This window comes from Syngnathoides biaculeatus, chromosome 2 (genome assembly GCF_019802595.1).
Source record: "Syngnathoides biaculeatus isolate LvHL_M chromosome 2, ASM1980259v1, whole genome shotgun sequence".
NCBI lineage: Eukaryota > Metazoa > Chordata > Actinopteri > Syngnathiformes > Syngnathidae > Syngnathoides > Syngnathoides biaculeatus.
The window spans coordinates 6,743,133-6,755,347 of NC_084641.1; positions in this window are offsets into that span (position 1 = coordinate 6,743,133).

A 12,215-nucleotide genomic window follows, 5' to 3' on the forward strand; every position below is an offset into this window, starting at 1 on the left:
AAAACTAAACTTGAAAAAGAAAACTTAAAGCACAGTATTATAACCCTGGGAGACACACACACACTCACGCACACACGTGCACACACTAACGCACAGATCATTAAAAGTGTTGGGTGGTTGACAAATAAGTGAGTAAAATCCCACCAGGACAACCGCTGCAATACATTTGCCACAAAAGTAAGCAGCGGCACATACATAAGCACCTGTTGGCCATTAACCTTCCTGCCAAGGTACTGAGGCGAGAGGAAGCCAGCGCTCACTACAATGTTCGTGTAGGTTTCGAGAAGGAGTAGGGTTGGATCCGAGATGCGTTTGTCTCCTGCTTAGCAACCGGACCACTTAAGAATACAGGCGTCAGTCATCACCAGAATGTTGGGTTCTGGGGAATGAAAGGTAGAGTATGTATGTGCGTGTATGTTTGCGTGCGCAAATTTGTGCGTGTTTGTGCGTGTATCGTTAAGAGGAACAGGGTCAAAGTTTATTTAACCTTTACATACTGTTCAGGACCTGTTTTGATATTTGGCAGCAAAAAAAAATTAAATAAAATAAATGTGCAGAAATTTCATCTTTTCCTGTAGGGAACCAAAATATAGGAGAGTGGGGGAAGAGTTCAGAGGGAGCTTGAAACAATTGTCCGTGTCACTCCCACTTTTCCACAAAAATGTGTACTTGTTGCTGACTTAAGGGTCATGGGTAGGTCATTTTTCAAAAACAAGTGCTGTAAATAATGAAAAATACAACTTCCTCTTTCTTGGAATTACTGATAAATAATTACATATCGATTTCTTAATGCCTGACAGGCTATTACACTTTGAAAAGACCTGTAGCTCTGTGTGATGCAGACAAGTATGCCAGTATTCTTAGCCTGGGTCAAAATTGACCCATAGCATATTATGTGTGCACGGAATATTCTATTTTATTTATATTGGTTAAAGCGCCTTGCGGATTGTCATATGGTAATAAAGGCTTTTGATTTGATTGATTGAAATGAAACTGAGGGTTAAAAAGGCAAACAACACCTATCATTGAGACAAGATGATGACTCTAACAGCACAGGTCAGGTCATGGGTATGAGGGTCTTACCATCTTGGCATGGCTCTGCAATTAGTAGGCCATGTAAAGTGTTTCCAAGAGTCCGCGGCTGATTTGTCTTTCAAAACGAGGTCAGCTAATCACCTGGCGAGGCCGCAAAATGTTCCAAAGCGGGAGAGCTTTTGTTTGTTTGATGGAACCTTTTCCCTGTCGACTTTCCAGGGAACAGAGTACACAGTATAGAGGTTAGAGATGTATTTACTCCCCTCTTTTTTTGTTGTTCAACCCATAGTCATTAGTGTGCTACATTGAGGACAAGGGAGGAGGAGGAGCAGTAGGAGGAGGAGGGAAAGAAACGTGAGGCCCTTTGCGGGACCTGAACCTTTTCAAATGAGAGCGCGCCTTTTGTTTTTGCAAGCCTGTCAAGAACGGTCACCTAATTAGAGCTGATATCTCTGGCCAGAGAGAAGCCGTTTGTTAATGGCTCTTTACTGAATGTTCTTAATGAGTTTAGATGGCCATTGTGCGCCACTGAGCTCCTCTAAGACAAGAGCACACACACACACACACATTCAAAGTGAAATGAGGGCGAAGAGCCTAAATGACTGTGGACCAAATAGGAAGGTGTAGCAAGAGCTGTGAAAATCCTAGTTGGAATCGAGGTAGGTCGTTAAAGCAAAGCAAAATTTGACGCTGCGGGGCCTACGTCCTCTCCGTCCACAATTTGGTGTCTCAGTGTTCAACTCCTGACGGACATTTACAGACAAACAAGACGCAACACAAAAGAATCTTGATCAAATCGCATCAAGTTGCTGACAATTTTCTTCTGCAAACTCCTCAATCCTGCCTCAGCACAACCCCCTCATCCTTTGTCGTGTTCTTTTTATTTTATTTCTTTATTTTTGTTCATGTCTCAAGGCTGGAGCTTCCCCTTTCTTGTCATTTCTGCAGAGATGGAACAGGCTTGTTAGCTGGCATGGACGCTTTGACTGCAGACACTTTGGCCACTTGCCTATGGAAAGAGAGTCAGACCACAACCTGGTTTAATTGTCACACGGGCAGTCCTGGGAGAGCTCTTTGCTGAGGTCCAGGCCTAATAAATATCAAAAGCTCTTCTCATCTAGGCGTCATCCCTCCTCGTCTTGCTCAGCCAGTGAAAAAGAAAACTTATAAATTATCTCTGTCTCTCTCTTCTTGCCTCACAATCTCTAGTTATTTTTCTGTATTTGTCCCAGAAGTTTTCATCAAAGCCAAGCGCTGTCTGAGACCTCGCGGAAGACCATCCATGCAATTTATAGATTTGATGTTTATAGAGGCTTGCTGTTCCTCCCTTGATTTAATGAGAGTCGAAAGCTTAAGCAAAATACACAGCAGCTCATGAAGAAACATCTGCACGCCTGAACGGCAAACAAGCTGTTTCGCCCGTCAGGAAGAAATCAGGAAGACATTCGGGGAAGTCCGACGATGCAACTTGATTCCCCCAATCGGGCCACCACGCTGCCGCATAGCGACACGGTGCCGTGGACGATTGATTTGAAATTCTACGCAGTATGTGCACGAGGTGTCAACACTGGGCTCATTGAGAGAAGAGGGCGGCAAACATCCCATCACGTAACGTTCCATTAAATTGAACGTCTTGAACACAAAGCTGCAATTGAAAAGATACGGTTGTCAGAGCATGCATAAAGACTTTTTTTTTATGCTCAAACTACTGTCCGCATGGGAATACTTCAATGACATGATGATGATTCCATTGGAAACCACAGCTTTCTCACCTGAACTGTTGACATTATTCCAACCATCTTGTCGTGTATTGTATTGTGTATTTATTTATCAGGACAAAGCCAGAGGCTGAGAGACAAATGACAAGGATATTTGTTTTCATTTATCATCTCTATTCATCATAAAAAACAAACACATGGTACATTTGATGAACCAAAATGTCATTTATACGTATCAGCAACAGAAGCCCAACCTTTGACCCTGATGATTTGAACAGGCAAATCTGTTCTAACTGGTGAACAGCAGCATCATTCACATGAAACGCAAAATCAGCATGATGTTGATGAGCGAAAGCTTAGCCATAAAATGCACTTTTATCATGGTAACTGTACACATGAGACACAGTGGCTTTGTTTCATGGGCTTGGAAATCCCGGCGTCACATGAGTGCTAAATTATATCAGAAGTCCCAAGACAAGTGAACAGAGACCAAGAGCTGTTCTCAATATATTTGACTGTCTCAGTAAACTAATTGAAGGAACCAAAACATTAGACACAGCTCTGCCTCTCAAAAAGAAGCAGCACAGTTTTAAAGACCACAGCCATCATTATAACTGACAATCACCACACCGCTAATCAAAACTCCAAATCATAAACTTTGTTGAGGCAGACCTTTCATACACTGTCGATATTATTATGTGCAAGTAGCGTAGTAATATTGTGAACAAGATTTTTCTTTTTTTGAAACACTGCGGCAAAGGAATATTTCATCCATCAGAATTATGATGGTATAACTTCTCGGCCCATCAGATGTTGTTTTCTCAGATGTTGTTTTTGCGTTGCCTAGTCCTGAAATGTAATTTCCTTTTACATTGGACCGTTGAAGACTCCTCCAAATATAAGCGCGTACATCTTATATTTACTGAACATTGTACTGTATATTTCTCATTTGAGTGATTTGCATGTTTTGATGCTACCATAATGTGCTTCCTTCAAGACAAGCTGCTGAGAATTTTTGATGCGTAGGGCATAAGGTGGCTTGAGGTTACAATAAAAAAAGGGACATTTCCTGATAAAAAGATGAAAATAACAACACCACAGTGCTCGAGGGTTTAAGTGTCAGCCATGAAAGATGCACACAGACAGTTGCCTCCTCCGAAAAACAAAAAGGGTCTAAGCTTTTAACGCCCCACCCCCTACTCAGTCCTTTTTAATAAGCACACTTTGTGACAGCTTCGGTTTCATTGGCATCTTAGGTGAAACCAGGCAGAAAGTTCCAATTAAAGAGGGAGGGGCTGTGAGGAGGAGCGACCTAAGAGGAAGGTGATGATCTGCATGTTTTTTTTTTTCTTGCAAACCCACTTTGTTAACCCAGTTAGTGTTGTTATAATAGCCGTCGCCATGCTTTATGGACAAGCTGCAATTGGATTAGTTGTTTGTGCTACTTGGCAGGGGCAGGATGTAAGGAGAGAGGCACTTACAGGAAGTCCAGCTGTTGATATCACGTCTCGACAAAGAGTCGTGTCGGATGATGCTTTACTTTGCAGTCAGGGAGGCTGCTTGCCATTAACTGAATGCCACAAGAGGCTGGAGTTTTCACTGAGGGCCTCGCCAGCAACAGTGACGAATAGGCTTTTTGTGCTTTCAATCTTGACACTGTCAGTCTCGTTGACATGTGAGAGTTGACAAAGCGATGACAGCAAGGGAGCGAGCTCGGGGGCTGGTGCTTAAGTGATGAGGTCACCAAGGGTCACCATCAGGAGGCGACTCCACTTCCTTTGTGTCATCGTGTGATGAGACAACCAACATCAACAGACAGAGAACTTTACATGGACTGCCTTGCTTTGTTTTTGGTGAGTCGCATGGCAACATGGGACAGGAGATAGAGTCAAAACTAGACCAGAAGTCCAAAGAATAAACCTTGGAATGATTCTTGTGGTGTCACCTTCCTATAACAGTTAGAAATGTGGAATCTTATAAAGATTACCGTACATTGGTGGCACAGTGGATGACTGGCACTTGGGTTCAAATCCAGGCTTGCCTGTGTTGAGTTTGCATGTTATCCCCATGCCTGTGTGGATTACCTTCAGTTTCCTTCCACATCCCAAAAACATTATGAATTAATTGAAAATTCTAAATTTCCTGTAGTGAGTGTGAATGGTTGTTTGTTTATATGTGCCCTGTGATTGGCAGCTGAGATATTTAGGGTTTACCTCGCCCAGGCTCAAAGACAGCCGGGATAAGCTCCAGTGTGGCCGCAACAATAAGTGGTATGGAAAATGGATGGAATGATACTATTACATTACCGTATTTTCCGAACTACAAGCCGCTACTTTTTTCCAGCACTATGAACCCTGTGGCCCATGTAATGCGGCTAAAATATAGATTTTTCTATTGCTAGAGGCTATAAGTTTAAACGTACAACAAAACGTGTTTGACCGTAATGGTTAAAACACGACCATTCCCGATAATGCAGTCGGGTTTGACCTTGCACAGATACCTCCAATCTGTAGAAGAAGAAGACTTTACCTTCAGCGCACATTGAAGAAGTAGTCTTTACTTTCAGTGAGCGCAGAAAAAGAAAAATCAGTCTCAAGCGCATGTAGAAGAAGACGAAGCTACCTCGAGTGTGCATAAAAGAAGTCTTTACCTTCAATGCGTAGAAGAATCGACCTCAAGCATTTGCAGAAGAAGACGAAGCATGGATAGAAGAAACTGAAGCTACTTGACGCTATCAAAGAAAATGGAACGAGTTATTGGTCAGGTCATAGCAAATCACAGCGCGACATGCACAAACGCAATATATATAATAAATAAATAAATAAAATATTTATTATATATATTTATTTAATTCACAAAACTGGCCGCATGTGAAGGTCATCCTTTTCTGACGTGTGCGAGTGGATCTTGAACGTGGGGAACAGTGTGAAAGAATCTACCATCATCAACTGATTTTGAAAGGCTGGACTGCCACTTGAGGAGAACAACACAATTTGAGTGTTGGGGCGCCTTATTATCCGGTGCACTCAGTAGTCCGTAAAATACGGTGTATATGATTATATTTATGTTATAAAACATTCACTTTTTAAGAACTTTGGGTAAGGAATCTCAACTGTTCAAACTTCTACCAAGCTTAGTCTCCCACACTGTGTTGGCAGTTGCTTTCAGTGAAAGTACAGTATCTGTTGCGGATAGCAGTATCATTCAATCATTCAAAAGAGTTGCAAGACTGTCACATGGTCTTTCCTATGGACCTAAAGCAGTCGTGCATCCAAACCAAGGGCTGAGCCGTAACTTGGGGTCAGCAAGGACACATCTTACGAACATATTGTCTGTCAGAAAATTGTGTTGAGTGTTTCATACTTATCCTTTTATCTGTTATGTATCATCTTTTGTGCACGATGAATCGGTTTGATAAATGATGAGGTGTGAATTCTGATGTGTCACTATCTGTACTATGTACTATGGTAATTATGTGCACCTAGGAGCCCCCCTAGACTCTTGTGAAGGGGTGGAGCATGGGCCACAGAAGAACCCTTTAAATTTTGGTGTGAATCAAAATAAAAGATTTCTCTCAGAAGTCTAACAAGATTTTACCCAAATTTCCTAAAGTGATTACATAGTGTAGGATTCAATAATGGGAAATGACGTGCGCAAGCAGGAGGCAGGGATCGGCAATACTATGCAAAATGATAGAATTGATATGTTGTTAAAATTTTCTTTTTTTAAAATATGGTGCAAAAATGGTGCCTGAGACAACACATGTTTTGTGTTATTTGCCTTGCTGTTTATTGTCAATGTTTTATCCCATGTTTGAATCTGCTTTCAAGTTGGTTATAGTTTTATAGAGTTTCCATACATTCTGTTTATAAATGAATGCTTGTACCCAGTTGCACCTTTCAGCAGCAGGCTTCCAGCAGCACAATTTCTGAGGAGGGACATGTCAGTGTTGTTCGACTCTTGCCACTTGTTGCTTTTGTACCTTGATGGCCCACAATGTTGCAACAGCCGAGGAAATGTTACAGTTGGTGGAATGCCAAAGATGAGTCCTTATGACCAGAGGCTTTGCCGAGGAGCTGAGGTGAGCGAGGATTTGAGGAGAAAGATGGAACTGGAAATATAACTGTAGGTATTTTTTTCTGTACGTTTGTCACTCAAAAAAGGACGCAAGAGTGGCTTGGTAACTTTGATCTTTGCTTGTCCTGAATTGGAGAGACATCACGCACGGTGTGATTGCAACTTCTATGATCAAATGATGAAAGGGGACTGAGTTCCGACCCCCACCTTTATGAAAGGAAGCGAGTATTATTGTGTGGCTTTTCAAATACTCAGCAATATTATCTTACACTACATAGTATATATAGCAGAATTATTTTCCAGTGCATACCATACTTGCTACAGCAAACCTAAAAAAAAAATCTAATCTAATGGTGGCCCAAGACTACTGCACAGTTCTGTGTTAGTTTTTCAGGCTTGGCACTGGTATATATTTATATTCATATATATTTCATATTTGTGTCTTTGTTTGTGTTAGAGAACATTTAAAAATTAATGAACCTATAGATACAATTTTGTAGACTGCAAGCCAAAGATAAATTCACTAAATAAAATCACAAGTTATATGCAAAAAGTCTTGGCAGAGGTCTTTGCTCTGCTGAGTGCCATTCTCAACAAAACAGCAAGTTTATTGTGCTAGATTATTTCTCTCTTGTATCAATGCTTGTCACAATACATTTTAGACTGTTGGAAAGCTTACTCGTCTCTCTCGAGCCCCTAACTGTTGGTGGTGAGCATTGTCATCTAAGAGTGAGGTCCCCAAATGTGTAGAGATGGGAGTTACATCTGGTTGTACAATCTCCACTCTATCCATGGAGATTGTCTTCAATAATGTCACCATTTTTTCAGTAATGGAAATGAACACCTGGGACAATCAGACACCTGATTCGCAGTACATGAGGCTATACAAGATCAACAAGCGGCAATAGCAAGGGCTAAGATTCTCCACATTCTACATGGCTGTAACGCTGCTCAACTAACAACTTAACGTTCGATAAAAATGGGCCCAATTTATATGAGCCAAAAACAAGCTTTCCAACCGTATGCAATTCATTGGCAAGAAGCATTGCACACACACACAAATTCCCCAAACTTTTCTACAGTGAAGAGTGTCACACAGGCTTTGACATCTGACTGCCCTAAAAACATGCGGTTAATGTTTACAACGCAGGTGAAAATTACCTGTGGACACAAGCAGACTGCAAGTTAAGCATTCTGGTTTGTTTTTCAAAGGTGGCTGAGGTGAAAATGTTAAAATGTGCCTAGTTTGTATATGTGATCGTGAAAACATTTCTGTGTACAAGCAGCACCATTTTGCTTATAGATGTTACCTTCTTGTAATGCTCTGGGCAAAGATCATAAATGAAGAAATTACAAGAAACAGTCATTTATCACTTTACATATTGAATTATTAAGTGTGCAAATGTGTCTACACAATAGTTGTATTTTAGTTTGAAATATCCACGAGAGATCCTGCTGTTTGGTCATCAATTATGCATACATGCATATTTGCTGTGCTTGTGGATAAAATCCAAATTCTCTTCCAAACAATCCAGGAGTCATACTGTGCTGCTTCACTTGCCATCGAGGAAATAAAGACATTTCAGCATGTACGCTCCCTTCTCCTTACAACACCTTCATTCAATCCACTTACAATATTTGAGCTGCTTGGCAAATATGTCGACATCATCAATTGTCATGTTGGCAAATAGCACAGCCAATCTGTTGTGAATGTTTATCTCCTTCCACACTCACCCACCTGCAAAGCGGTGCTGTCAGGAAATCTTTGGACCACTGACACCTGTTGCTAAGGAACCGTGTCATCATAGGTAAGCGTACCTCCTCAAAGCAGATAACAACACTGTCGTCTGCTTTGTTGCTTCTTTTCTTTCTCTTACCATGTTGTTGTGCAACACAGGTGATGTAAAACGATATCTGAACGTCAATGGGCACCTTGGAGGCAAGAGGCAGGCCCTGCTAGGATGCAATGTCTCTTTACAAGATTCACCAGCACAACTTTAATATCTCTGCTAATGTGATTGGTGGAGAGACACCCTGTGAAGGATGTTTTCAATTCCAAACTGCCCTAACGTGGCCCTTATAACATGGGCACCAAAACTAACGTCTCATCTGTGTTGAGCAGGGACGTTTCTTTGCCCCACAGTGAGGCTTGCAAGACAAACTTTTGATAATTTGTGATGCCATGGTGCACATAGTGTAGGGAAAAAAAAAGGGTTCGACTGAAGCAGTCAGAGAACACCCCCCCTCCAAAAAAACCACCATGTCACACCCAAGTTGTTTTCCCTCTCCTTAATAACAGTTATATCAGATGAAGAGTGACTGAAGTGCTGTGAAAGAATGGAAAATACAAACACAGGATGCCTCAGCAGGCAAAAATGCCTCAGTTGCACTGGGAAGCTCGAAATGATCAAACGGAGTTCGTCCAGGACTTTGCTAAACTTATGGAAAAATCTGATATTTGCACAAGGTGTCAGGTCACATGATGATGTGGACCACAGGAACTGTCAAGATACACGTTGATGGATCAATGATCACTTTGGGTGTCGCAACAGGCCTGCTCATCAATCTTTTAATGACCTCACTTTTCACTGAGCGAAAATCTTCTGACGCCATGCACCCGATTAGCTGTGATCGCAAACTGAGTGAGCAAACCAAGTCCATCGTGGGTCAGCACTGTTTTATTTATCAAGTACGGAAAGTCAGTTATAGGCAAAATTATGATGAGCTGAGAGGTTCTGGCAGCTGATAAGAACCTGATGTAAGCGGCGCTGTGCTGAGATTGCCTGGGGTTACGTCATTCGGTGCGGTGATTAGAACTAGGTAGAACGCACGGAGACACCTCTTGGAGTGACGAAAGAGATTGGTAGTGGAGGGAAGCGGCGAGCTGACGAGAGCTTCCCCAAAACAGCATTAGAAGTGCAACATTCTCATCAGCAAAGATTTGATGTTATAGTTACAGGATCCACAGCCTTTTAAATTCTGTATTAATCGGAAAACTGGAAGAGAATAACATACTTAGCTGTGACTGTGGTTAGTGTCCTCTCATAGCCTTATTTGCTGTTAATCACATCCTCCGAACATGTGTGTGGCCCCACCTCACCTTCCCTTGTTTGCCATGTCACCTGTGGATACCACGTTTCCCCCACCCCCACCCTAGCAACCTAACGCGTCTGCTTTGGATAAGGTAGGGCTAGATCAAACTGCAGAATTTTGAGATCTAGAGGTCTAGAAAAAGAAAGGTAAACCAATCCAACACTGGATGTTTTTTGACCAACTTTTATTTTCAGTATAAATGTTAAATATTCTTAATGACAATATTTGTATTGGGAATTTTGGCATTATGTTGGCAGTAGCTGACTGAACAAAAATCTTCATTTTACTCAGATGGATACCTATAAATGGCAAAATGGAAAAAAATGATTATTTTTCTGCAATCCATTAGTGTTTTTATTCCAACCCAAGTTCTATCTACTTGACTGCATTTACATACAGCAGGAAGATGGTTTACATGTTACACTGGGCTAGCACACAGCTGCATGTAATATTTACCAGTGTCAGATATCCCAACCTGCACGGTGTGAAGTTACCTGTGTCTCAGCTCAGGAGAAATGATAGTGCACCGTCTCAAGCTAACCTTTAAATGTTAATATTTCATAGGGTCATGTTGATATGTTTAGAGAGCTCTCTGTAGAATCAGGATGGGTGGGCTAGAGGGGGGCAAATCCACTCTGTTCAAGGAGTATTTCTGTACCTGTTCAAACATGCCACGCTGAATTATTCATCTGGTGAGTAGAAAGCAGCCATGCTTTTACCTCCAAACAGTGCAAATGCACCTTAGCCACATAAAGGGTGGCTTAGCCATCAGTGAGGAGGGGGAGGGGTGCGTTGTCACAGGAGGTCTCAGCAAAAGCAAAACTGCTCGCTGCAACATTTGCCCAACACTCGCTTGTTAACCTGTGCAGTGATTGTCTGTGATTAGAGGTTAGCACTCCGAGTGGAAGACCCACTTGTTATATTAAGCTGGCAAAGCTGCCCCTCACGTTTCTGGGCAAGTACTAAGTTCCAGGTGCTGCTTTAAGCGATACTTTCAGAGAACTTGTTAGTGTAAAAGGTGCAGTTTAAGTTGAAAGAAACCAATCTCACTTGGAGGAGCACGATAATTAGTAAATGACAAGTGAATCTTTAATGGGAAGCGCTCTTCAAATTTCAATCAACTCATCAAAAAGTCTGAACATACAGAGAGAAATCTCAAGATTGTTCAATGAGCAAGAAGATTAAATTATCAGATAGTGCCAATCTTCTCTGATCAAGAACATTGCATGATAGCTAATAATCCAAGTTTTGTGTATGGAAAACCTCCGGAGAATCTGTAATAGTAGTTGTAGTAGCTGGATTTATCCAACTGTTAATTCCCATGTCCACCACTAATATAATACTATTACATTTCATCTTACTATGTATGGTTTGCAACAATAAAACCCAGATCTGGTTTGTAGTTCTGCCATCTATATAAAATGTGTGACCCACCTGTGAGTTTAAAAAAGATAGCGAAAAACACCAAACCAAGAATGACAATGTAGGCTAGCTAGTATTTTGTACTCATTTTTGAAATGTGGCTTTTTAAAAAGGAAAACAAAGAATTTGTTTCTGAAAAAGCAACTTTTGTTTCAACAATAATAGCTATTATGTGTCAGCGAATTGGCTGATTGCACCATTGTTTTGCACTACACTATTCCAGTTGATATCCTACCGAAACTGTGCCATGAAGATCAATTATTTTGTAACTGTCATGGGTTTGTTCATGCTTCTTTAGTTGTGTTAAGTTAAAGCCTGAGATAAACTAAAGGATGGGAACTGTTAAGATAAAAAAAAGTCCAATTTATTTACCCAATGTTTGAATTACATTGTTAATACCAACATGTCTGAAAAGCAGGGATGCAAGATTGCTGAGGTGTTTTTTTTTTTTTTTTTTTTTGGTCCAAATGGTGAACCGTGAATGAAACCAAATTATTTTAAAGCAAAGGTGACCAAAGCTGTGCAGTGCTCGGGAACTAGTGTTGCTTTGCTGTCAATGAAATTTTTAAAAAATTTACAAACATATAATTATTTAATATCATTATTTGAAAATTTGTTGTCAATTATTTGGATGATAGTCATTTGTCTTGATATGAACACGTGAAGAGGGCTGCCCTTGAGGAGTCTGAGACTGAGAAAGGCAACACTGGCTGAAGCCCTGCAAGCCCAAGGCCTCATGTGCTTCAATAAGGCTTTTTGTTTCATTTCACTCTTGATAGAACAGAAGATTTTCAGAGGTTTTTCCAATTTTGTCAAAGTGTTTATCGAAAAACTGCATTTCATTCAGTCACAACCATGGAAGACTAGTTA